Source organism: Dermacentor variabilis, unplaced genomic scaffold (genome assembly GCF_050947875.1).
Source record: "Dermacentor variabilis isolate Ectoservices unplaced genomic scaffold, ASM5094787v1 scaffold_13, whole genome shotgun sequence".
NCBI lineage: Eukaryota > Metazoa > Arthropoda > Arachnida > Ixodida > Ixodidae > Dermacentor > Dermacentor variabilis.
In genome coordinates, this window is record NW_027460291.1 from 27,014,866 (window position 1) to 27,036,893 (window position 22,028).

A 22,028-nucleotide genomic window follows, 5' to 3' on the forward strand; every position below is an offset into this window, starting at 1 on the left:
GAGCACAAGAGAGCATTTCTCGGAGGGCAATTAGGGCTATAAGAGACCAAATTACTGCTCCGATATGCTCTATATGTTTAATGGCACCAAAATAAAATAAAGGAAATATGTAGCAGAGCGTGGTTTCGATCCACGGACCTCTGGGTTATGAGCCCAGCACGCTTCCGCTGCGCCACTCTGCTGCTCCAGCGTGTTATGTAAATTTGTTTATATTTGTAATAAACGAGAGTAGTCTTTTCTTTTTTATGGCGAAAAACACGAGCGCGGAGCACAAGAGAGCATTTCTCGGAGGGCAATTAGTGCTATAAGAGACCAAATTACTGCGCTGATATGCTCTTTATGTAAAATGGCACCAAAATGAAATAAAGGAAACATTTAGCAGAGCGTGGTTTCGATTCACGGACCTCTCGGTTATGAGCCCAGCACGCTTCCGCTGCGCCACTCTTTTTTTTTTTTCTTTATTGCCAGTCCTCGACATAACACAACACAAATTCCTAAATGATATAAACAAAGACCAAAGAAGCAAAAAGGGATGAATACACAAACGGAACAAGGAACAGTAATATTTACATTCGCTGCCGTCCGCTACTGTGGCATGACGTTGTCGGATTAAAATTCCTTTAGTGCTGTAAGGGGTTCAACCCTCGACAGCCACTCAGGAACAGGCTGTTGCATCTTGATCACTTCCACATACCGTTGCATGGATTCACAAAAGTACAGACGCGCCGGTCGGGCATCCGGGTCACAATGGTAACCCGCCATTCTTGCGCGCCATAAACTGTGGAGGCCCGTAAGCATGATCAGGTCGTACGGGAAACCTTCGTCGTCATATACTGGCAGAAACCTGATTCCGTGGGGATCTATAGGTAGCTCCATTTTTAGAGTCCTTTGTAGCACGTCCCAGAAAAAGACCCCTTCCCAACAGTGGATGAAGACAAGATCTATGCTTTCTGTTTTTTTACATATAAGGCAGTGGGTTCCCCATGGCATGTAGAACCCACGTTGTTCAAGGAAGATTTTAACAGGTACAGTACCAGTGTGTAATTTAAAAAAGAACGATTTAGTGGCTGGTTGAACTGGCATCTTCTTCACCCTTTTCAATACATCTAGGCCTGGGCCTCCACTGTACGGGGCTCTGTACATAGATACCAGCAAAACACTGTCACATAAATCACGATATAACTTTTTCCGTTTTACACTCCACAAATATGCACTTGAAAAACGAACACGCAAAAAGGAAACACTCTGAACTATTTCCCGAAAGAAACCACGGACTGGTCCTGGCATTATTTCCGTACCTACAACGAATTCGGGAAGTGATCTTGACAGCCTCATTTGGATCACCGTGCGCAGAAATGGGTCGTTTGTATCTCGAAAGAAGGAGAATCTATTCACCAGTTGACGCAAGAAGAGGTGCGCCAACCCCAGACCACCATCCTTCACGCGCCGGAAGAGATTATCTCGGCTACATCGCTCCCAGCTTGATGATACGAGAGCACTGTAGTACCTGCATTACGTACCAGATCTTTGTCACGAGAAACATGTTGCACGCTGTAGCTCTCGCGAATATTGATAGGTAACAGGCGTTCCATCGGTCGGCTTTTTCTTTTAGTTGTTTTATCCGCTCCTTCCAGTACTCGCTACTGTCCTTGTAGGCATCAAGGGGTGCTCCAAGGTACTTAACTGGCGTCGTGGCCCAGTTTACGTTCGAAGAGTGGTCTGGTGTAGACGCCCATCTTCCATGCCAAAACCCCAAACATTTCTGCCAGTTAACGTAGCTGTTAGTGACGTTACCAAACTTTTTGACGATATTAACAGTATTCAATACACTTTGTTTGTCCTTACAGCACACAGCCACATCGTCAGCGTATGCCAGTAGCTTCACTTCTGCTGATTGAAGACTAAACCCCTTAATACGTTCATTTTCAATGATGGCCAGACATAGCGTTTCTATGTAGACACAAAACAGGAGTGGACTGAGTGGACAACCCTGGCGAACGGAGCGCTTCACGTTAATGGGGGCCCCCAACATCTGATTAATTATAAGTCTGGTATAGCAGCTCCGGTACGCCATGGTCACCCCTTCAGCGATTATGTGGCCAAAATTAACGTGTTCAAGGATGGTAAGCAATATGTCGTGAGAAACACAATCAAACGCCTTCTCCAAGTCTAGCTGGAGGATGGCTACTGCATCGCACATGGCGTCACAACACTCCAGCACACACTTCATTTTATGGATGTTAGTGAAAATGGTTCTTCCACGAATACCACACGTCTGGTGTGGGCCGACTACTTCCTGAATAACTGACTGGACCCGTCGTGCCAACACCTTCATCAATATTTTGTAGTCACAGTTAGTAAGCGCTATGGGTCTGTAGGAGGAAAGTTGCTTGAGCTTTTCGGTCTCTTCTGTTTTCGGTATTAGTACTGTATGGGACTGGCCAAAGGATGGTGGAAGTATTTTCAGTTCATATGCTTCATTGAAAACTGCTGTTAAGATAGGAGCTAGGTGGCTTTTGAACGATTTGTACCATGCGGCACAAAGACCGTCTGGACCTGGCGACTTCCCAGGATTCAGGTCTTCGATGGCTTTCATCACTTCATGTTCTGTTAATGGTCGTTCTAAGGTTTCTTTAACCTCACTTGACAGCTGTGGGATTCGTTGCAAAAATAATTTCTTGAAATCGTGCATGTTGACAGGCCTGAATGTAAAAAGTTCTTTGTAATGCTCAAAGAAAGCACGCCCTATATTATTGTTATCCGTTAATACCACCCCTTCATATTCGATAGCCTCAATCTGCTTACGTCTCGAGTGCTTTTTTTCTAACCCCAGTGCTCTTTTCGTTGGCGTTTCCCCGCATGATAGCCTTTCTGCTCTGGCGCGCACTAGCGCACCTCGGAAGCGATCTTCGTCGAATACCTCAAGCTTCTTCTTAACGGCGCGCATATCTTGTTGATAGGCGCCAGGTTGCATGCATTCAAGCTTCGCAAATTTTTCTAGCAATGTTGTTAAATCCTTTTCTCTGGCCTTTTGTTCATATCGCAGTACGCTACTTCTTTCGATTGCCTTCAATTTAATGCTTTGCTTCAGCAACTCCCATTCCTCACCAAATTTCGTAGAACTGTCTGTTCCAAAAGAATTCAGAGCAGCCACTACATTTTCGTTAAAAGTTTCATCCCGTAACAGCTCTGCATTCAATTTCCACAGTTCCCAGACGAACTTGTTTCGTTCTTTCTTCCTGCCCACCGTGCATTTTACCAGGCAGTGGTCAGAATATGATATGGCCGTAACTGTGTAGCACTGGCATTTTTCAACTAAATCATATGAAAGATAGATACGGTCTAAGCGTGCGTGACTTGTGCCCTGAAAGTGAGTGTAGCTTACGTCTCCGTGACCGCGAAAACATTCTGCGATATCTTCTAATTCGAATTCGTGTGTGATCTGCGCCAGGATATCACCACTTTTGTCACAAACCACGCGACGTGCAGACCTATCCTCAGCTTTCAATACGCAGTTGAAGTCGCCTACACAGGCTATCATTTTTTGCACATGTAAGTGATGCTTTAAACTCAAAAAGAAATTTGCCCTCTCTTGCACAGTATTAGGCGCATAAATGCAAAACACGCGCCATTGGACATTACAATAGCTGAAGTCACAAAAGACAAGTCGACCAGAAGTACAGGAGAAGTAACCATCTATAACAAGACCAGGGAGCTTCCTCACGAACAGCACACACCCTGCCGAAGTCCCTAAGGCGTGGCTCACTACCGTATAGTAGTTATACGTGAACCTTTGCACCATGCTCCCGGTCTCCTCCTCGCCGTCTACCTTGGTTTCTTGCACTGCTAAAACGTCGAGGTCGTGGTCCACTAGTAGTCTGTAAACCTGACTCTGTTTCCTTTTGGCGGCCAGACCTCGAACGTTTAGCGTGCCGAGGCTAAGCGACGGGTTGGTAGCCATTATTGGTGAAAACCGGAAGGGGAGAAGGCCCGGAGCATGGTGCTCACCTTAACGTCTAGCTGACCGCTAGACGCCTCCGTGGCCATCCGGCGGCCGTCGCCCGGGTTCCTCTTTGGTCGGCTTCGGGGTAAGCCTACGGTCAGTCTCCAGGTTCGGCTTAGGCTTGAGGGTGGAGCGCCTTCCAGGTAGCGTCTTAGCGGGTGGTGCCTTGGAGTCACCGCCGGCCTTTCCGTCGACTTTCTCCTCGTGCTGCAGGGATCTCTTGACCGGTGCCGAGACGGATTCGACGCGGGCGCTAGCAGGGGTCGCGTTGTCGTCCGCCTCTGCCTGCGTTGCATCCGTAGCTGGCTGGTGGCTCTCGTTTTCTTGCGGGGCCGTCTTCACGCTCTCGACTGTAGCTGCTGGTTCTTTGGGGGGAGGGATATTCCTTCCTCCTTCGGCTTGCTTGGTCGTCGCGCCGGTTTCTGCCGCCACTTTGCCGTTTCCAGCTCCCGTGGCCGCTTCCTCCGCCTCGGTCACGTCCATTACATGGTCTAACGTCGACGGCTCGCTCTCCGCCGAACCCGCGGCTACTGCGTATGAACGCACACAGTCCGCGTCGTTGTGTCCAAAACGCCTGCACCGCGAGCAACGGGGAACCTTGCATTCACGACGAACGTGGCCAGAGCCCCGGCAGCGCAGGCACTGCATGGGACGTCCTGGGGCTACCACCAGCGCAAGCTCGCCGGCGACGCGGATCTGGTGGGGCAGGTCGTCGACTTTCATTCCTGCCTTCAGCTGCAGCAGCACTGCTCGGGTCGTCGAGCCCTTGTCGGAAACGCCATCCACTCGCCAGCGCTCCCGGGTCACTTCCGTCACCTTGCCGAAGGAGGCCAGCGCGGTCTTGACGTCTTCGTCGTCCACCCCATGCAGAAGCCAGTGGATACGAAGCTTCACCTGTTGTTCCTTGGGGTCGATGACCAGGCAGCGACGCCCCTTCACCTGCAGCTCCTTTAGGGCCGCCACCTTTTCGGCAGCCTCGGCTGTCTTCATCGTCACCGCCCATACATGGTTTATTTGGTATGCTCCAAGGGCGACGACGCCAGAGAGCATACCAACAGCTTGAAGCGCGTCTCGAAAATCTTCTACACGAAACGGGCGAACACGAGCGTCGCCGTGCAAAAAAACTGTGTTCAAAACAATACGTCCTGTAGGTAGGCGAGGCAAAATTATTTGGTAATCTTTATCTTCTTCCGTCGAAAGCCTGTTGCCGCGGCTAACAGCCGCATATGCCGCTCCATTGGAGCCCATGATCCCGCGATCCGTTCAGCTCGGGAGCCGGAAGCAGAATGCCCGCTGCGCCACTCTGCTGCTCCAGCGTGCAATGTAAATTTGTTTATATATGTAATAAACGAGAGTAGTCTTTTTTTTTTTTTAGGGTGAGAAACACGAGAGCGGAGCAAAAGAGAGCATTTCTCGGAGACCAATTAGGGCTATAAGAGACGAAATTACTGCGCTGATATGCTCTTTATGTTAACTGGCACCAAAATGAAATAAATGAAATATTTAGCAGAGCGTGGTTTCGATTCACGGACCTCTGGGTTATGGGCCCAGCACGCTTCCGCTGCGCCACTCTGCTGCTCCAGCGTGCAATGTAAATTTGTTTATATTTGTAATAAACGAGAGTAGTCTTTTTGTTTTTTTAGGGCGAGAAACACGAGCGCGGAGCACAAGAGAGCATTTCTCGGAGGGCAATAAGGGCTATAAGAGACCAAATTACTGCACTGATATGCTCTTTATGTTAAATGGCACCAAAATGAAATAAAGGAAATATGTAGGAGAGCGTGATTTCGATCCACGGTCCTCTGGGTTATGGGCCCAGCACGCTTCCGCTGCGCCACTCTGCTGCTCCAGTGTGCAATGTAAATTTGTTTATATTTGTAATAAACGAGAGTAGTCTTTTCTTTTTTATGGCGAGAAACACGAGCGCGGAGCACAAGAGAGCATTTCTCGGAGGGCAATTAGGGCTATAAGAGACCAAATTACTGCGCCGATATGCTCTTTATGTTAAATGGCACCAAAATAAAATAAAGCAAATATGTAGCAGAGCGTGGTTTCGATCCACGGACCTCTGGGTTATGGGCCCAGCACGCTTCCACTGCGCCACTCTGCTGCTCCAGCGTGCAATGTAAATTTGTTTATATTTGTAATAAACGAGAGGAGTCTTTTTTTTTTTTTTTTTTTTACGGCGAGAAACACGAGCGCGGAGCACAAGAGAGCATTTCTCGGAGGGCAATTAGGGCTATAAGAGACCAAATTACTGCGCTGATATGCTCTTTATGTTAAATGGCACCAAAATGAAATAAAGGAAATATGTAGCAGAGCGTGGTTTCGATCCACGGACCTCTGGGTTATGGGCCCAGCACGCTTACACTGCGCCACTCTGCTGCTCCAGCGTGCAATGTAAATTTGTTTATATTTGTAATAAACGAGAGGAGTCTTTTTTTTTTTTTTTTTACGGCGAGAAACACGAGCGCGGGGCACAAGAGAGCATTTCTCGGAGGGCAATTAGGGCTATAAGAGACCAAATTACTGCGCCGATATGCTCTTTATGTTAAATGGCACCAAAATAAAATAAAGGAAATATGTAGCAGAGCGTGGTTTCGATCCACGGACCTCTGGGTTATGGGCCCAGCACGCTTCCACTGCGCCACTCTGCTGCTCCAGCGTGCAATGTAAATTTGTTTATATTTGTAATAAACGAGAGGAGTCTTTTTTTTTTTTTTTTTTTACGGCGAGAAACACGAGCGCGGAGCACAAGAGAGCATTTCTCGGAGGGCAATTAGGGCTATAAGAGACCAAATTACTGCGCTGATATGCTCTTTATGTTAAATGGCACCAAAATGAAATAAAGGAAATATGTAGCAGAGCGTGGTTTCGATCCACGGACCTCTGGGTTATGGGCCCAGCACGCTTCCGCTGCGCCCCTCTGCTGCTCCAGCGTGCAATGTAAATTTGTTTATATTTGTAATAAACGAGAGGAGTCTTTTTTTTTTTTGTTTACGGCGAGAAACACGAGCGCGGAGCACAGGAGAGCATTTCTCGGAGGGCAATTAGGGCTATAAGAGACCAAATTACTGCGCTGATATGCTCTTTATGTTAAATGGCATCAAAATGAAATAAAGGAAATATGTAGCAGAGCGTGGTTTCGATCCACGGACCTCTGGGTTATGGGCCCAGCACGCTTCCGCTGCGCCACTCTGCTGCTCCAGCGTGCAATGTAAATTTGTTTATATTTGTAATAAACGAGAGGAGTCTTTCTTTTTTTTTTTTGCGGCGAGAAACGCGAGCGCGGAGCACAAGAGAGCATTTCTCGGAGGGCAATTAGGGCTATAAGAGAACAAATTACTGCGCTGATATGCTCTTTATGTTAAATGGCATCAAAATCAAATAAAGGAAATATGTAGCAGAGCGTGGTTTCGATCCACGGACCTCTGGGTTATGGGCCCAGCACGCTTCCGCTGCGCCACTCTGCTGCTCCAGCGTGCAATGTAAATTTGTTTATATTTGTAATAAACGAGAGGAGTCTTTTTTTTTTTTTTTTACGGCGAGAAACACGAGCGCGGAGCACAAGAGAGCATTTCTCGGAGGGCAATTAGGGCTATAAGAGACCAAATTACTGCGCTGATATGCTCTTTATGTTAAATGGCACCAAAATGAAATAAAGGAAATATGTAGCAGAGCGTGGTTTCGATCCACGGACCTCTGGGTTATGGGCCCAGCACGCTTCCGCTGCGCCACTCTGCTGCTCCAGCGTGCAATGTAAATTTGTTTATATTTGTAATAAACGAGAGGAGTCTTTCTTTTTTTTTTTTTTACGGCGAGAAACACGAGCGCGGAGCACAAGAGAGCATTTCTCGGAGGGCAATTAGGGCTATAAGAGACCAAATTACTGCGCTGATATGCTCTTTATGTTAAATGGCACCAAAATGAAATAAAGGAAATATGTAGCAGAGCGTGGTTTCGATCCACGGACCTCTGGGTTATGGGCCCAGCACGCTTCCGCTGCGCCACTCTGCTGCTCCAGCGTGCAATGTAAATTTGTTTATATTTGTAATAAACGAGAGGAGTCTTTCTTTTTTTTTTTTTTACGGCAAGAAACGCGAGCGCGGAGCACAAGAGAGCATTTCTCGGAGGGCAATTAGGGCTATAAGAGAACAAATTACTGCGCTGATATGCTCTTTATGTTAAATGGCATCAAAATCAAATAAAGGAAATATGTAGCAGAGCGTGGTTTCGATCCACGGACCTCTGGGTTATGGGCCCAGCACGCTTCCGCTGCGCCACTCTGCTGCTCCAGCGTGCAATGTAAATTTGTTTATATTTGTAATAAACGAGAGGAGTCTTTCTTTTTTTTTTTTACGGCAAGAAACGCGAGCGCGGAGCACAAGAGAGCATTTCTCGGAGGGCAATTAGGGCTATAAGAGACCAAATTACTGCGCTGATATGCTCTTTATGTTAAATGGCACCAAAATGAAATAAAGGAAATATGTAGCAGAGCGTGGTTTCGATCCACGGACCTCTGGGTAATGGGCCCAGCACGCTTCCGCTGCGCCACTCTGCTGCTCCAGCGTGCAATGTAAATTTGTTTATATTTGTAATAAACGAGAGGAGTCTTTTTTTTTTTTTTTACGGCGAGAAACACGAGCGCGGAGCACAAGAGAGCATTTCTCGGAGGGCAATTAGGGCTATAAGAGACCAAATTACTTCGCTGATATGCTCTTTATGTTAAATGGCACCAAAATAAAATAAAGGAAATATGTAGCAGAGCGTGGTTTCGATCCACGGACCTCTGGGTTATGGGCCCAGCACGCTTCCGCTGCGCCACTCTGCTGCTCCAGCGTGCAATGTAAATTTGTTTATATTTGTAATAAACGAGAGGAGTCTTTCTTTTTTTTTTTTTACGGCAAGAAACGCGAGCGCGGAGCACAAGAGAGCATTTCTCGGAGGGCAATTAGGGCTATAAGAGACCAAATTACTTCGCTGATATGCTCTTTATGTTAAATGGCACCAAAATAAAATAAAGGAAATATGTAGCAGAGCGTGGTTTCGATCCACGGACCTCTGGGTTATGGGCCCAGCACGCTTCCGCTGCGCCACTCTGCTGCTCCAGCGTGCAATGTAAATTTGTTTATATTTGTAATAAACGAGAGGAGTCTTTCTTTTTTTTTTTTTACGGCAAGAAACGCGAGCGCGGAGCACAAGAGAGCATTTCTCGGAGGGCAATTAGGGCTATAAGAGAACAAATTACTGCGCTGATATGCTCTTTATGTTAAATGGCATCAAAATCAAATAAAGGAAATATGTAGCAGAGCGTGGTTTCGATCCACGGACCTCTGGGTTATGGGCCCAGCACGCTTCCGCTGCGCCACTCTGCTGCTCCAGCGTGCAATGTAAATTTGTTTATATTTGTAATAAACGAGAGGAGTCTTTCTTTTTTTTTTTACGGCAAGAAACGCGAGCGCGGAGCACAAGAGAGCATTTCTCGGAGGGCAATTAGGGCTATAAGAGACCAAATTACTGCGCTGATATGCTCTTTATGTTAAATGGCACCAAAATGAAATAAAGGAAATATGTAGCAGAGCGTGGTTTCGATCCACGGACCTCTGGGTAATGGGCCCAGCACGCTTCCGCTGCGCCACTCTGCTGCTCCAGCGTGCAATGTAAATTTGTTTATATTTGTAATAAACGAGAGGAGTCTTTTTTTTTTTTTTTTTACGGCGAGAAACACGAGCGCGGAGCACAAGAGAGCATTTCTCGGAGGGCAATTAGGGCTATAAGAGACCAAATTACTGCGCTGATATGCTCTTTATGTTAAATGGCACCAAAATGAAATAAAGGAAATATGTAGCAGAGCGTGGTTTCGATCCACGGACCTCTGGGTAATGGGCCCAGCACGCTTCCGCTGCGCCACTCTGCTGCTCCAGCGTGCAATGTAAATTTGTTTATATTTGTAATAAACGAGAGGAGTCTTTCTTTTTTTTTTTTTACGGCGAGAAACACGAGCGCGGAGCACAAGAGAGCATTTCTCGGAGGGCAATTAGGGCTATAAGAGACCAAATTACTGCGCTGATATGCTCTTTATGTTAAATGGCACCAAAATGAAATAAAGGAAATATGTAGCAGAGCGTGGTTTCGATCCACGGACCTCTGGGTAATGGGCCCAGCACGCTTCCGCTGCGCCACTCTGCTGCTCCAGCGTGCAATGTAAATTTGTTTATATTTGTAATAAACGAGAGGAGTCTTTCTTTTTTTTTTTTTACGGCGAGAAACGCGAGCGCGGAGCACAAGAGAGCATTTCTCGGAGGGCAATTAGGGCTATAAGAGACCAAATTACTGCGCTGATATGCTCTTTATGTTAAATGGCACCAAAATGAAATAAAGGAAATATGTAGCAGAGCGTGGTTTCGATCCACGGACCTCTGGGTAATGGGCCCAGCACGCTTCCGCTGCGCCACTCTGCTGCTCCAGCGTGCAATGTAAATTTGTTTATATTTGTAATAAACGAGAGGAGTCTTTCTTTTTTTTTTTTTACGGCGAGAAACACGAGCGCGGAGCACAAGAGAGCATTTCTCGGAGGGCAATTAGGGCTATAAGAGACCAAATTACTGCGCTGATATGCTCTTTATGTTAAATGGCACCAAAATGAAATAAAGGAAATATGTAGCAGAGCGTGGTTTCGATCCACGGACCTCTGGGTAATGGGCCCAGCACGCTTCCGCTGCGCCACTCTGCTGCTCCAGCGTGCAATGTAAATTTGTTTATATTTGTAATAAACGAGAGGAGTCTTTCTTTTTTTTTTTTTACGGCGAGAAACGCGAGCGCGGAGCACAAGAGAGCATTTCTCGGAGGGCAATTAGGGCTATAAGAGACCAAATTACTGCGCTGATATGCTCTTTATGTTAAATGGCACCAAAATGAAATAAAGGAAATATGTAGCAGAGCGTGGTTTCGATCCACGGACCTCTGGGTAATGGGCCCAGCACGCTTCCGCTGCGCCACTCTGCTGCTCCAGCGTGCAATGTAAATTTGTTTATATTTGTAATAAACGAGAGGAGTCTTTCTTTTTTTTTTTTTACGGCGAGAAACACGAGCGCGGAGCACAAGAGAGCATTTCTCGGAGGGCAATTAGGGCTATAAGAGACCAAATTACTGCGCTGATATGCTCTTTATGTTAAATGGCACCAAAATGAAATACAGGAAATATGTAGCAGAGCGTGGTTTCGATCCACGGACCTCTGGGTAATGGGCCCAGCACGCTTCCGCTGCGCCACTCTGCTGCTCCAGCGTGCAATGTAAATTTGTTTATATTTGTAATAAACGAGAGGAGTCTTTCTTTTTTTTTTTTTTTACGGCGAGAAACGCGAGCGCGGAGCACAAGAGAGCATTTCTCGGAGGGCAATTAGGGCTATAAGAGACCAAATTACTGCGCTGATATGCTCTTTATGTTAAATGGCACCAAAATGAAATAAAGGAAATATGTAGCAGAGCGTGGTTTCGATCCACGGACCTCTGGGTAATGGGCCCAGCACGCTTCCGCTGCGCCACTCTGCTGCTCCAGCGTGCAATGTAAATTTGTTTATATTTGTAATAAACGAGAGGAGTCTTTCTTTTTTTTTTTTTTACGGCGAGAAACACGAGCGCGGAGCACAAGAGAGCATTTCTCGGAGGGCAATTAGGGCTATAAGAGACCAAATTACTGCGCTGATATGCTCTTTATGTTAAATGGCATCAAAATGAAATAAAGGAAATATGTAGCAGAGCGTGGTTTCGATCCACGGACCTCTGGGTAATGGGCCCAGCACGCTTCCGCTGCGCCACTCTGCTGCTCCAGCGTGCAATGTAAATTTGTTTATATTTGTAATAAACGAGAGGAGTCTTTCTTTTTTTTTTTTTACGGCGAGAAACGCGAGCGCGGAGCACAAGAGAGCATTTCTCGGAGGGCAATTAGGGCTATAAGAGACCAAATTACTGCGCTGATATGCTCTTTATGTTAAATGGCATCAAAATGAAATAAAGGAAATATGTAGCAGAGCGTGGTTTCGATCCACGGACCTCTGGGTTATGGGCCCAGCACGCTTCCGCTGCGCCACTCTGCTGCTCCAGCGTGCAATGTAAATTTGTTTATATTTGTAATAAACGAGAGTAGTCTTTTCTTTTTTATGGCGAGAAACACGAGCGCGGAGCACAGTGAGCATTTCTCGGAGGGCAATTAGGGCTTTAAGAGACCAAATTACTGCGCTGATATGCTCTTTATCTTAAATGGCACCAAAATAAAATAAAGGAAATATGTAGCAGAGCGTGGTTTCGATCCACGGACCTCTGGGTTATGGGCCCAGCACGCTTCCGCTACGCCACTCTGCTGCTCCAGCGTGCAATGTAAATTTGTTTATATTTGTAGTAAACGAGAGGAGTCTTTTTTTTTTTTTTTTTTTTTTTTTTACGGCGAGAAACACGAGCGCGGAGCACAAGAGAGCATTTCTCGGAGGGCAATTAGGGCTTTAAGAGACCAAATTACTGCGCTGATATGCTCTTTATGTTAAATGGCACCAAAATAAAATAAAGGAAATATGAGACAGAGCGTGGTTTCGATCCACGGACCTCTGGGTTATGGGCCCGGCACGCTTTCGCTGCGCCACTCTGCTGCTTTTTTTTTTTTTTTTTTTTTTTTTATTGCCGGTATTCGACATTACTCAGACGGTACAGTTAGCACACACTTGTGTATCACAAATTCCAACCGTTGGAGGAGGAAAAAAAAAACGGAAGGTGCGTAAGGAAAGAAACCGCACAATAAAGCCGTCTGTCCATATTGGACCGGCTTTGTCATACTAAAATTCCTTCATGGCTGTCAGGGGTTCTAGCCTCGACAGCCAATCCGGTACACATTCTTGTATTTTATGGATTTCAATAAATCGCGACATACATTCCTTGAAGTAAGCACGAGCTGGCCTAGCATCAGGATCGCAATGGTACCCTGCCATACGAGCCCGCCATATACAGTGTAGAGCATTTAACATAACAAAGTCATAGGGAACCCCGTCGTCATCTTTAATGGCCAGATACCTGATACCTTGGGGGTCCACCGGCAGCTCTTTCTTCAGGGTTCACTTTAAGACGTCCCAGAAGAAAACTGCCGCCCAGCAATGTAGGAAAACGTGATCTATATTTTCGGGCTTCTTGCATATCAAGCTGTGCGACCCCCAAGGTACGAGACAACCCCGTTCCTCCAGAAACGTCCTCACGGAGAGCGTTCCTGTGTGTAGCTTAAAGAAGAAGGTCTTTACCCCTGGTGGCACCTGCATCTGTTTTACTCTTTTAAGTACATCCTGTCCTGGCCCTCCACTGTATATGGCTCTGTATAAGGGCACTGGGAAAACAATGTCGCATACATCTCTATACAATGTTTTCCTTTTCACATCACAAAGGTAATCATTTGTAAAACGAACAGAAAGGAAGCGTACACTGTCAACAACTTCCTTGAAATAACCACGCAGAGTTCCAGTCAAATTTGCCGTGCTAACAACATGTGCCGGCAAAGCGTTACTCAACCTTAGCTGACATACGGCGCGCAGAAAAGGATCGCGAACATCGCGAAAAAACAAAAATCGGTTTACAACTTGACGAACAAAAAGATGCGCCAGGCCCACACCCCCATCCTTCACTCTTCTGAACAAATTTGTTCGGCTGCACCTTTCCCATGTTGATCCCCAGATGAAAACTGCGAACACTCTGTGCAGCCTTTGCACATTTACTCTAGAACAATACAGCGTTTGCAAGACGTAATATAACTTAGTAATAAAAAACACGTTACCAATTGTCGCTCTTGCAAAAATGGACAGGTTAGTACTTTTCCATTTGTCTACTTTTTCTTTCAGTTCCTTGGTTTGGTTCCTCCAGCATTCGTCGCTGCTATTATACCTGTCGAGGGGAACACCCAGATACCTGGTCGGAGTTTTCACCCAGTTCACGTTCGCGAAATTGTCGGGTGCAGAAAACCAGTCCCCGTGCCACAGGCCTAGCGATTTGCCCCAGTTTACTCTGCTACCCGTTACGGCGCAGAAATGTTGTACTACAGATATGGTTTCCGTTACACTTGGTTTGTCAGTGCAACACACTGCAATGTCATCTGCATATGCGAGCAACTTCACTTCGGTCGCTGCCAATCTGAAACCACGTATTCCGTCATTTTCATTAATTGCTACACACATTGCTTCAACGTAGATAGCCAATAATAGCGGACTGAGGGGGCAGCCTTGGCGCACTGAACGCCTGATGTTAATGGGGGCCCCCAGACACTTGTTAACAATTAATCTTGTTGTACAGTTCTGGTACGCCAAGGCCACGCCCTCAGTGATGATGGAACCGACATTAACATGATCTAAGATGGCAAACAAAATAACGTGAGCGACACAATCGAACGCTTTCTCTAGGTCGAGCTGAAGTACTGCAACACGGCCACCGATGACGTCACAGCACTCGAGCACACATCGCATCTTATGGATGTTTGAAAAAATAGATCGCCCTTTGATGCCACAAGTTTGATGGTCTGCGACTATTTCCTTGATGACGCCTTGAAGCCTGCTAGCTAATACCTTCATAAATATTTTATAATCGACGTTTGTTAGTGAAATCGGTCTGTAGGATGACACAAATCTCAGTTTGTCTATTTGATCGCTCTTCGGTATTAGAATGGTGTGCGTTTTTCCAAAGGAAGGTGGTAATGATTTCTTTTCGTATGCGTCATTAAATACATGCGCAAGCAAAGGCGCCAGCTCTCTTTTAAAAGCTTTATATAGACCCGCGCTGAGTCCATCAGGTCCCGGTGATTTACCCAAGTTCAAATCGTCGATTGCCTTTTCGACTTCTCTCTCCCTTATTTTTTCCTCTAATCGCTTTTTTACGTCATCGCTCAAACGTGGCATGCGATGCAGAAAACCTGCTTTAAAACCCTCAACATTCGCTTCCTGAAATGCGAAGAGCGAGTGATAGTACTCAAAGAAGGCGCGCTGAATGCCATCACTGTCTTCAACGACATTCCCATTCACTAAAATCTGCTCGACATGGTTTCTTCGTCCATACGCCTTCTCAAGACCCAGCGCCCTTTTAGTGGGCGTCTCCCCTGCCGCTAGTGCATCCGCTCGTGCTCGCACGATGGCTCCTTGATAGCGTTCCTTGTCAAACAGTTCAAGTTTTTCTTTGACGTTTCGCACATCGTCTTTGTACGCACCAGGCTCTTTGCACTCAAGCGTTAGCAGCTGCCCAAGCAGTGTTCTGAAACCCTTTTCTTTCATTTCCTTCTCGAATTTTTTACAACTAGATCTTTCTATTGCTTTCATTTTAATCTTTTCTTTAAAACATTCCCACTTCTCGACGATTGTTCCCGCAGCATCACATTGCACTTCATTAATCGCATCCCGTACTACCTGTAAAAAGGGCTGGTCATTTAGTAACAAGGCATTCAGTTTCCACATATCCCACTTAAATGCATGTCGCTTTTTCATTATACCTACGTTACATTTCACAAGGCAGTGATCTGAAAACGACACTGGTACTACACAGTAACCGTGGCATCTTGGAATCATATCCAATGAAATGTACATTCGGTCCAAACGCGCATGGCTGCTGCCCTGAAAACGTGTAAAAGTCACTTGACGCCCCCCTTCCAGACATTCATAAACATCATCGAGTTCATTTTCATTAATTAAATTTGATAACACTTCACTGCTTCGGTCACGCACACCTGCATTATTGACTCGGTCTCCAGCACTCAACACACAATTAAAGTCCCCTAACATCATCACGCGCATATTACAACAAACATATCGTGAAAGGTTCGAAAAAAAAACGGACGCGCTCATTTACTGAATTCGGCGCATATACGCATATGATGCGAAACTCTGAATCACCCATAACAATATCACAAAGAACAATCCTTCCTGACTGACACGAAAAAAAGCTCTGAATCTGCAGTCCAGGCAGCTTCTTCACAAGAAGAACGCACCCTCCAGCCATGCCTACAGCATGGCTAACCACCGCAAAATACCTAGTCGTGAAACGTCGCACCATGCTCCCGGTCTCCTCCTCTCCTTCAACCTTAGTTTCCTGGACGGCTAGTACGTCTATGTCGTGGTCAGTGACCAAACGTAGGACCTGACTTTGCCTACGAGTAGCCGCCAGCCCTCTCACGTTTAATGTGGCAATCCTCAGGGACGGTATTTGAGCCATCTTGATCTAAAAGAAAAGTAAAGTAGGCCGGGAGCATGGTGCTTACCGCTCACGACTAGCCCTCGGCTAGCCGCCTCCGGGACCTCCCGGTTTGTTGGTGTCCTTAGACGTGGCCGCTTTGTCGGCAGGCTTCCTTTCAGGCGGTACATTGGGCTTTGGCTTGTAGCCCATCCGCCTCCCATGAGGCGTCTTCGTCGGTGGTCCCTCACTGGTGCTGGGTGCCCGATCCTCGCGGTCCTTCGTCTGGTCGTGGGTGCGCTTGACGGAGGCAGCAAGAGCCCCAGTACGGTCGTCGTCGGTGACGCCCTCGTCCTGTTGCATTGCGGTCGCGTCGTCAGGTGCGTCTTCACTGACGCTTCCCGTCGCCTGCCCCTCAGTCGTAGCGACCTGTTCCGCCTTACTCGGTTTCTGGGTAGCCTCAGCCGCCTTTCCGTCCACTTCCAGAGTCGTCGACCCACTAGTTGTAGCTGTCGAGACCGTGTCACCGGTTCCTTTAGCCGCATCCTCCGCCTCGGCCACGTCCATCACGTGCTCTGCCGCCACGTCAATAGCTGGTGAGCCTGTCACAGCGGCATAAGACTTCACGCAGTCCGCGTCAACGTGGCCGAAAAGTCTGCACCGGGAACAGCGGGGGACTCTGCACTCTCGGCGGACGTGTCCCGTGCCGTGACAGCGCAGGCACTGCATCGGTCGACCGGCAACGACGACCAAGGCCAACTCACCGCCGACGCGGATTTGATGAGGAAGGTCCTCAACCTTCACGCTGCCCTTCAGTTTGAGGAGGACGGTCCTGGTCGTTGAGGTCTTGGTCCCCATGCCGTCCACGCGCCACCGCTCACGGCTCACCTCCTCCACCTTGCCGAAAGCCGCGAACGCCGTCCGGACGTCCTCGTCGGCAACGCCGTACAGCAACCAGTGACGCCTAATCTTCACTTGCTGGTCCTGCGGGTCAACGATGACGCACCGTCGTCCCTTAACTTGTAGTTCCTTAAGGTCCAGCATCCTTCTTGTGGCAGTCGCGTCGCTGAGGGTCACTGCCCAGACGTGGTTGATCTGGTACGCCCCTATGCATACCACGTCAGGCAAGAGTCCCGTCGGCAGTAGGGCGTCTCTAAAATCCTCGACCTTGTAAGGTCTGGCGCGAACATCACCGTGCAAAAATACGGTGTTAATCACCACTTGTCCTTTAGGCAGTTGCGGCAAAATAAAGGCATATTCCTTATCGTCACTCCGCCTGTTTCCGCGGCCAAAAGTAGCCGCTGTCGCTGCTCCACTGGAGCCCATGATTCTGCTGACCGCTCAGCTCGGCTGCCGGAAGCAGAATGACCGCTGCGCCACTCTGCTGCTGCAGCGTGCAATGTAAATTTGTTTATATATGTAATAAACGAGAGGAGTCTTTCTTTTTTTTTACGGCGAGAAACACGAGCGCGGAGCAAAAGAGAGCATTTCTCGGAGGGCAATTAGGGCTATAAGAGACCAAATTACTGCGCTGATATGCTCTTTATGTTAAATGGCACCAAAATGAAATAAAGGAAATATGTAGCAGAGCGTGGTTTCGATCCACGGACCTCTGGGTTATGGGCCCAGCACGCTTCCGCTGTGCCACTCTGCTGCTCCAGCGTGCAATGTAAATTTGTTTATATTTGTAATAAACGAGAGGAGTCTTTTTTTTTTTTTTTACGGCGAGAAACACGAGCACGGAGCACAAGAGAGCATTTCTCGGAGGGCAATTAGGGCTATAAGAGACCAAATTACTGCGCTGATATGCTCTTTATGTTAAATGGCACCAAAATGAAATAAAGGAAATATGTAGCAGAGCGTGGTCTCGATCCAAGGACCTCTGGGTTATGGGCCCAGCACGCTTCCGCTGCTCCACTCTGCTGCTCCAGCGTGCAATGTAAATTTGTTTATATTTGTAATAAACGAGAGGAGTCTTTCTTTTTTTTTACGGCGAGAAACACGAGCGCGGAGCACAAGAGAGCATTTCTCGGTGGGCAATTAGGGCTATAAGAGACCAAATTACTGCGCTGATATGCTCTTTATGTTAAATGGCACCAAAATGAAATAAAGGAAATATGTAGCAGAGCGTGGTTTCGATCCACGGACCTCTGGGTTATGGGCCCAGCACGCTTCCGCTGCTCCACTCTGCTGCTCCAGCGTGCAATGTAAATTTGTTTATATTTGTAATAAACGAGAGGAGTCTTTCTTTTTTTTTACGGCGAGAAACACGAGCGCGGAGCACAAGAGAGCATTTCTCGGTGGGCAATTAGGGCTATAAGAGACCAAATTACTGCGCTGATATGCTCTTTATGTTAAATGGCACCAAAATGAAATAAAGGAAATATGTAGCAGAGCGTGGTTTCGATCCACGGACCTCTGGGTTATGGGCCCAGCACGCTTCCGCTGCGCCACTCTGCTGCTCCAGCGTGCAATGTAAATTTGTTTATATTTGTAATAAACGAGAGGAGTCTTTTTTTTTTTTTTTTACGGCGAGAAACACGAGCGCGGAGCACAAGAGAGCATTTCTCGGAGGGCAATTAGGGCTATAAGAGACCAAATTACTGCGCTGATATGCTCTTTATGTTAAATGGCACCAAAATGAAATAAAGGAAATATGTAGCAGAGCGTGGTTTCGATCCAAGGACCTCTGGGTTATGGGCCCAGCACGCTTCCGCTGCGCCACTCTGCTGCTCCAGCGTGCAATGTAAATTTGTTTATATTTGTAATAAACGAGAGGAGTCTTTTTTTTTTTTTTTACGGCGAGAAACACGAGCGCGGAGCACAAGAGAGCATTTCTCGGAGGGCAATTAGGGCTATAAGAGACCAAATTACTGCGCTGATATGCTCTTTATGTTAAATGGCACCAAAATGAAATAAAGGAAATATGTAGCAGAGCGTGGTTTCGATCCAAGGACCTCTGGGTTATGGGCCCAGCACGCTTCCGCTGCGCCACTCTGCTGCTCCAGCGTGCAATGTAAATTTGTTTATATTTGTAATAAACGAGAGGAGTCTTTTTTTTTTTTTTATGGCGAGAAACACGAGCGCGGAGCACAAGAGAGTATTTCTCGGAGGGCAATTAGGGCTATAAGAGACCAAATTACTGCGCTGATATGCTCTTTATGTTAAATGGCACCAAAATGAAATAAAGGAAATATGTAGCAGAGCGTGGTTTCGATCCAAGGACCTCTGGGTTATGGGCCCAGCACGCTTCCGCTGCGCCACTCTGCTGCTCCAGCGTGCAATGTAAATTTGTTTATATTTGTAATAAACGAGAGGAGTCTTTTTTTTTTTTTATGGCGAGAAACACGAGCGCGGAGCACAAGAGAGCATTTCTCGGAGGGCAATTAGGGCTATAAGAGACCAAATTACTGCGCTGCTATGCTCTTTATGTTAAATGGCACCAAAATGAAATAAAGGAAATATGTAGCAGAGCGTGGTTTCGATCCAAGGACCTCTGGGTTATGCGCCCAGCACGCTTCCGCTGCGCCACTCTGCTGCTCCAGCGTGCAATGTAAATTTGTTTATATTTGTAATAAACGAGAGGAGTCTTTTTTTTTTTTTTTATGGCGAGAAACACGAGCGCGGAGCACAAGAGAGCATTTCTCGGAGGGCAATTAGGGCTATAAGAGACCAAATTACTGCGCTGCTATGCTCTTTATGTTAAATGGCACCAAAATGAAATAAAGGAAATATGTAGCAGAGCGTGGTTTCGATCCAAGGACCTCTGGGTTATGCGCCCAGCACGCTTCCGCTGCGCCACTCTGCTGCTCCAGCGTGCAATGTAAATTTGTTTATATTTGTAATAAACGAGAGGAGTCTTTTTTTTTTTTTTACGGCGAGAAACACGAGCGCGGAGCACAAGAGAGCATTTCTCGGAGGGCAATTAGGGCTATAAGAGACCAAATTACTGCGCTGCTATGCTCTTTATGTTAAATGGCACCAAAATGAAATAAAGGAAATATGTAGCAGAGCGTGGTTTCGATCCAAGGACCTCTGGGTTATGCGCCCAGCACGCTTCCGCTGCGCCACTCTGCTGCTCCAGCGTGCAATGTAAATTTGTTTATATTTGTAATAAACGAGAGGAGTCTTTTTTTTTTTTTTATGGCGAGAAACACGAGCGCGGAGCACAAGAGAGCATTTCTCGGAGGGCAATTAGGGCTATAAGAGACCAAATTACTGCGCTGATATGCTCTTTATGTTAAATGGCACAGAAATGAAATAAAGGAAATATGTAGCAGAGCGTGGTTTCGATCCACGGACCTCTGGGTTATGGGCCCAGCACGCTTCCGCTGCGCCACACTGCTGCTTTTTTTCTTATTTATTTATTACCGGTTTTCAATATAACATCGTACATATGAATTTCACACTCATGACACAAATGCAAGGCTCTTGCAAGAGAAAACGAAGGCGAGAAACAAAAAAAAGCGCTACAAAGCCGTCTATCCGCATAGGACTGACGTTGTCAAATTAAAATTCCTTCATGACTGTCAGAGGTTCGAGCCTCGACAGCCAATCCGGTACACACTTTTGCATTTTCTGCATTTCAATAAATAAGGACATACACTCTCTGAAATACATACGCGCTGGCCGAGCGTCGACGTCGCAATGGTACCCGGCCATGCGAGCTCGCCATATAGAGTGGAGGGCGTTCAGCATAATAAGATCATACGGTACTCCGTCTTCATCTTTAATTGGCAGATACCTGATCCCTTGGGGGTCCACCGGTAATTCCTTTTTCAGCGTTCGCTTTAGCACGTCCCAAAGGAAAACAGCCGCCCAGCAATGCAAGAAAACGTGATCAATGGTCTCCGGCTTCTGACAGATCAAGCAGTGGGATCCCCACGGCACAAGACAGCCTCGTTCTTCCACAAACGTTTTCACAGAGAGCGTTCCTGTGTGGAGCTTAAAAAAGAAGGTTTTAACCCCCGGTGGCACCTGCATTCGTTTCACCCGTTTAAGGACGTTTTGTCCTGGCCCTCCACTGTATATGGTTCTGTATAACGGCACTGGGAACACAATGTCGCACACATCATTATACAGTTTTTTCCTTTTAACTTCAAACAGATAATCATTTGAAAAACGAACTGACAGGAAACGCACGCTGTCGACCACTTCCTTAAAATAACCTCGAAGTTTTCCGGTCATGCTTGCCGTACTAACAACATGTGTCGGCAATGCGTCGCTCAACCTGATCTGACATACGGTGCGCAGAAACAGATCTCGCACATCTCGAAAAAACAAAAAGCGGTTGACAAGTTGTCGAACAAATAGATGCATCAAGCCCACACCCCCGTCCTTCACCCTTCTGAACAAATTTGTTCGGCTACATCTCTCCCATGATGAACTCCAGATGAAGACCGCAAACACTCTGTGCTGCCTTTGCACATTTGCTCTAGAACAATGCAGCACTTGCATAACATAATATAACTTCGCTATAAAAAACATATTACAAATTGTTGCCCTTGAAAAAATAGACTGGTTAGTGCTTGTCCATTTGTCCACTTTTTGTTTCGTTTCATTAGTTTGGTTCCTCCAGTACTCATCGCTGCTCTTGTACCTATCGAGGGGAACACCAAGATACTTCGTCGGAGTTTTCACCCACTTGACATTAGCGAAGTACTCCGGTGCTGAAAACCACTCCCCGTGTCACAGCCCGAGGGATTTGCCCCAATTGACTCTGCTGCCCGTGACGTCACAGAAATGTTTTACTACAGCAATTGTTTCAGTCACACTTGGTTCGTCTGTGCAACACACTGCAACGTCGTCAGCATACGCTAGCAGCTTCACTTCGGTTTCTGCTAGT

General features: G+C 46.9%; 15 non-coding genes across 15 annotated transcripts; all 15 read right to left on the reverse strand.

Annotated features, from left to right (window-relative positions):
- Positions 1 to 110: 110 nt before the first annotated feature.
- On the reverse strand, positions 111 to 182 carry TRNAM-CAU (transfer RNA methionine (anticodon CAU)). The gene has a single exon. It is a non-coding gene; the product is annotated as a tRNA-Met (tRNA).
- Positions 183 to 6,041: 5,859 nt separating this feature from the next.
- On the reverse strand, positions 6,042 to 6,113 carry TRNAM-CAU (transfer RNA methionine (anticodon CAU)). The gene has a single exon. It is a non-coding gene; the product is annotated as a tRNA-Met (tRNA).
- Positions 6,114 to 6,588: 475 nt separating this feature from the next.
- TRNAM-CAU (transfer RNA methionine (anticodon CAU)) lies at positions 6,589 to 6,660 on the reverse strand. The gene has a single exon. It is a non-coding gene; the product is annotated as a tRNA-Met (tRNA).
- A 473-nt stretch (positions 6,661 to 7,133) lies between these two features.
- TRNAM-CAU (transfer RNA methionine (anticodon CAU)) lies at positions 7,134 to 7,205 on the reverse strand. Its single transcript has one exon. It is a non-coding gene; the product is annotated as a tRNA-Met (tRNA).
- A 199-nt stretch (positions 7,206 to 7,404) lies between these two features.
- TRNAM-CAU (transfer RNA methionine (anticodon CAU)) lies at positions 7,405 to 7,476 on the reverse strand. The gene has a single exon. It is a non-coding gene; the product is annotated as a tRNA-Met (tRNA).
- A 199-nt stretch (positions 7,477 to 7,675) lies between these two features.
- TRNAM-CAU (transfer RNA methionine (anticodon CAU)) lies at positions 7,676 to 7,747 on the reverse strand. The gene has a single exon. It is a non-coding gene; the product is annotated as a tRNA-Met (tRNA).
- Positions 7,748 to 7,948: 201 nt separating this feature from the next.
- Positions 7,949 to 8,020, reverse strand: TRNAM-CAU (transfer RNA methionine (anticodon CAU)). The gene has a single exon. It is a non-coding gene; the product is annotated as a tRNA-Met (tRNA).
- Positions 8,021 to 8,221: 201 nt separating this feature from the next.
- On the reverse strand, positions 8,222 to 8,293 carry TRNAM-CAU (transfer RNA methionine (anticodon CAU)). Its single transcript has one exon. It is a non-coding gene; the product is annotated as a tRNA-Met (tRNA).
- A 469-nt stretch (positions 8,294 to 8,762) lies between these two features.
- Positions 8,763 to 8,834, reverse strand: TRNAM-CAU (transfer RNA methionine (anticodon CAU)). The gene has a single exon. It is a non-coding gene; the product is annotated as a tRNA-Met (tRNA).
- A 200-nt stretch (positions 8,835 to 9,034) lies between these two features.
- On the reverse strand, positions 9,035 to 9,106 carry TRNAM-CAU (transfer RNA methionine (anticodon CAU)). The gene has a single exon. It is a non-coding gene; the product is annotated as a tRNA-Met (tRNA).
- Positions 9,107 to 9,306: 200 nt separating this feature from the next.
- Positions 9,307 to 9,378, reverse strand: TRNAM-CAU (transfer RNA methionine (anticodon CAU)). Its single transcript has one exon. It is a non-coding gene; the product is annotated as a tRNA-Met (tRNA).
- Positions 9,379 to 12,027: 2,649 nt separating this feature from the next.
- TRNAM-CAU (transfer RNA methionine (anticodon CAU)) lies at positions 12,028 to 12,099 on the reverse strand. Its single transcript has one exon. It is a non-coding gene; the product is annotated as a tRNA-Met (tRNA).
- Positions 12,100 to 12,292: 193 nt separating this feature from the next.
- TRNAM-CAU (transfer RNA methionine (anticodon CAU)) lies at positions 12,293 to 12,364 on the reverse strand. The gene has a single exon. It is a non-coding gene; the product is annotated as a tRNA-Met (tRNA).
- Positions 12,365 to 18,571: 6,207 nt separating this feature from the next.
- TRNAM-CAU (transfer RNA methionine (anticodon CAU)) lies at positions 18,572 to 18,643 on the reverse strand. The gene has a single exon. It is a non-coding gene; the product is annotated as a tRNA-Met (tRNA).
- Positions 18,644 to 20,457: 1,814 nt separating this feature from the next.
- On the reverse strand, positions 20,458 to 20,529 carry TRNAM-CAU (transfer RNA methionine (anticodon CAU)). Its single transcript has one exon. It is a non-coding gene; the product is annotated as a tRNA-Met (tRNA).
- Between the last annotated feature and the right edge of the window lie 1,499 nt (positions 20,530 to 22,028).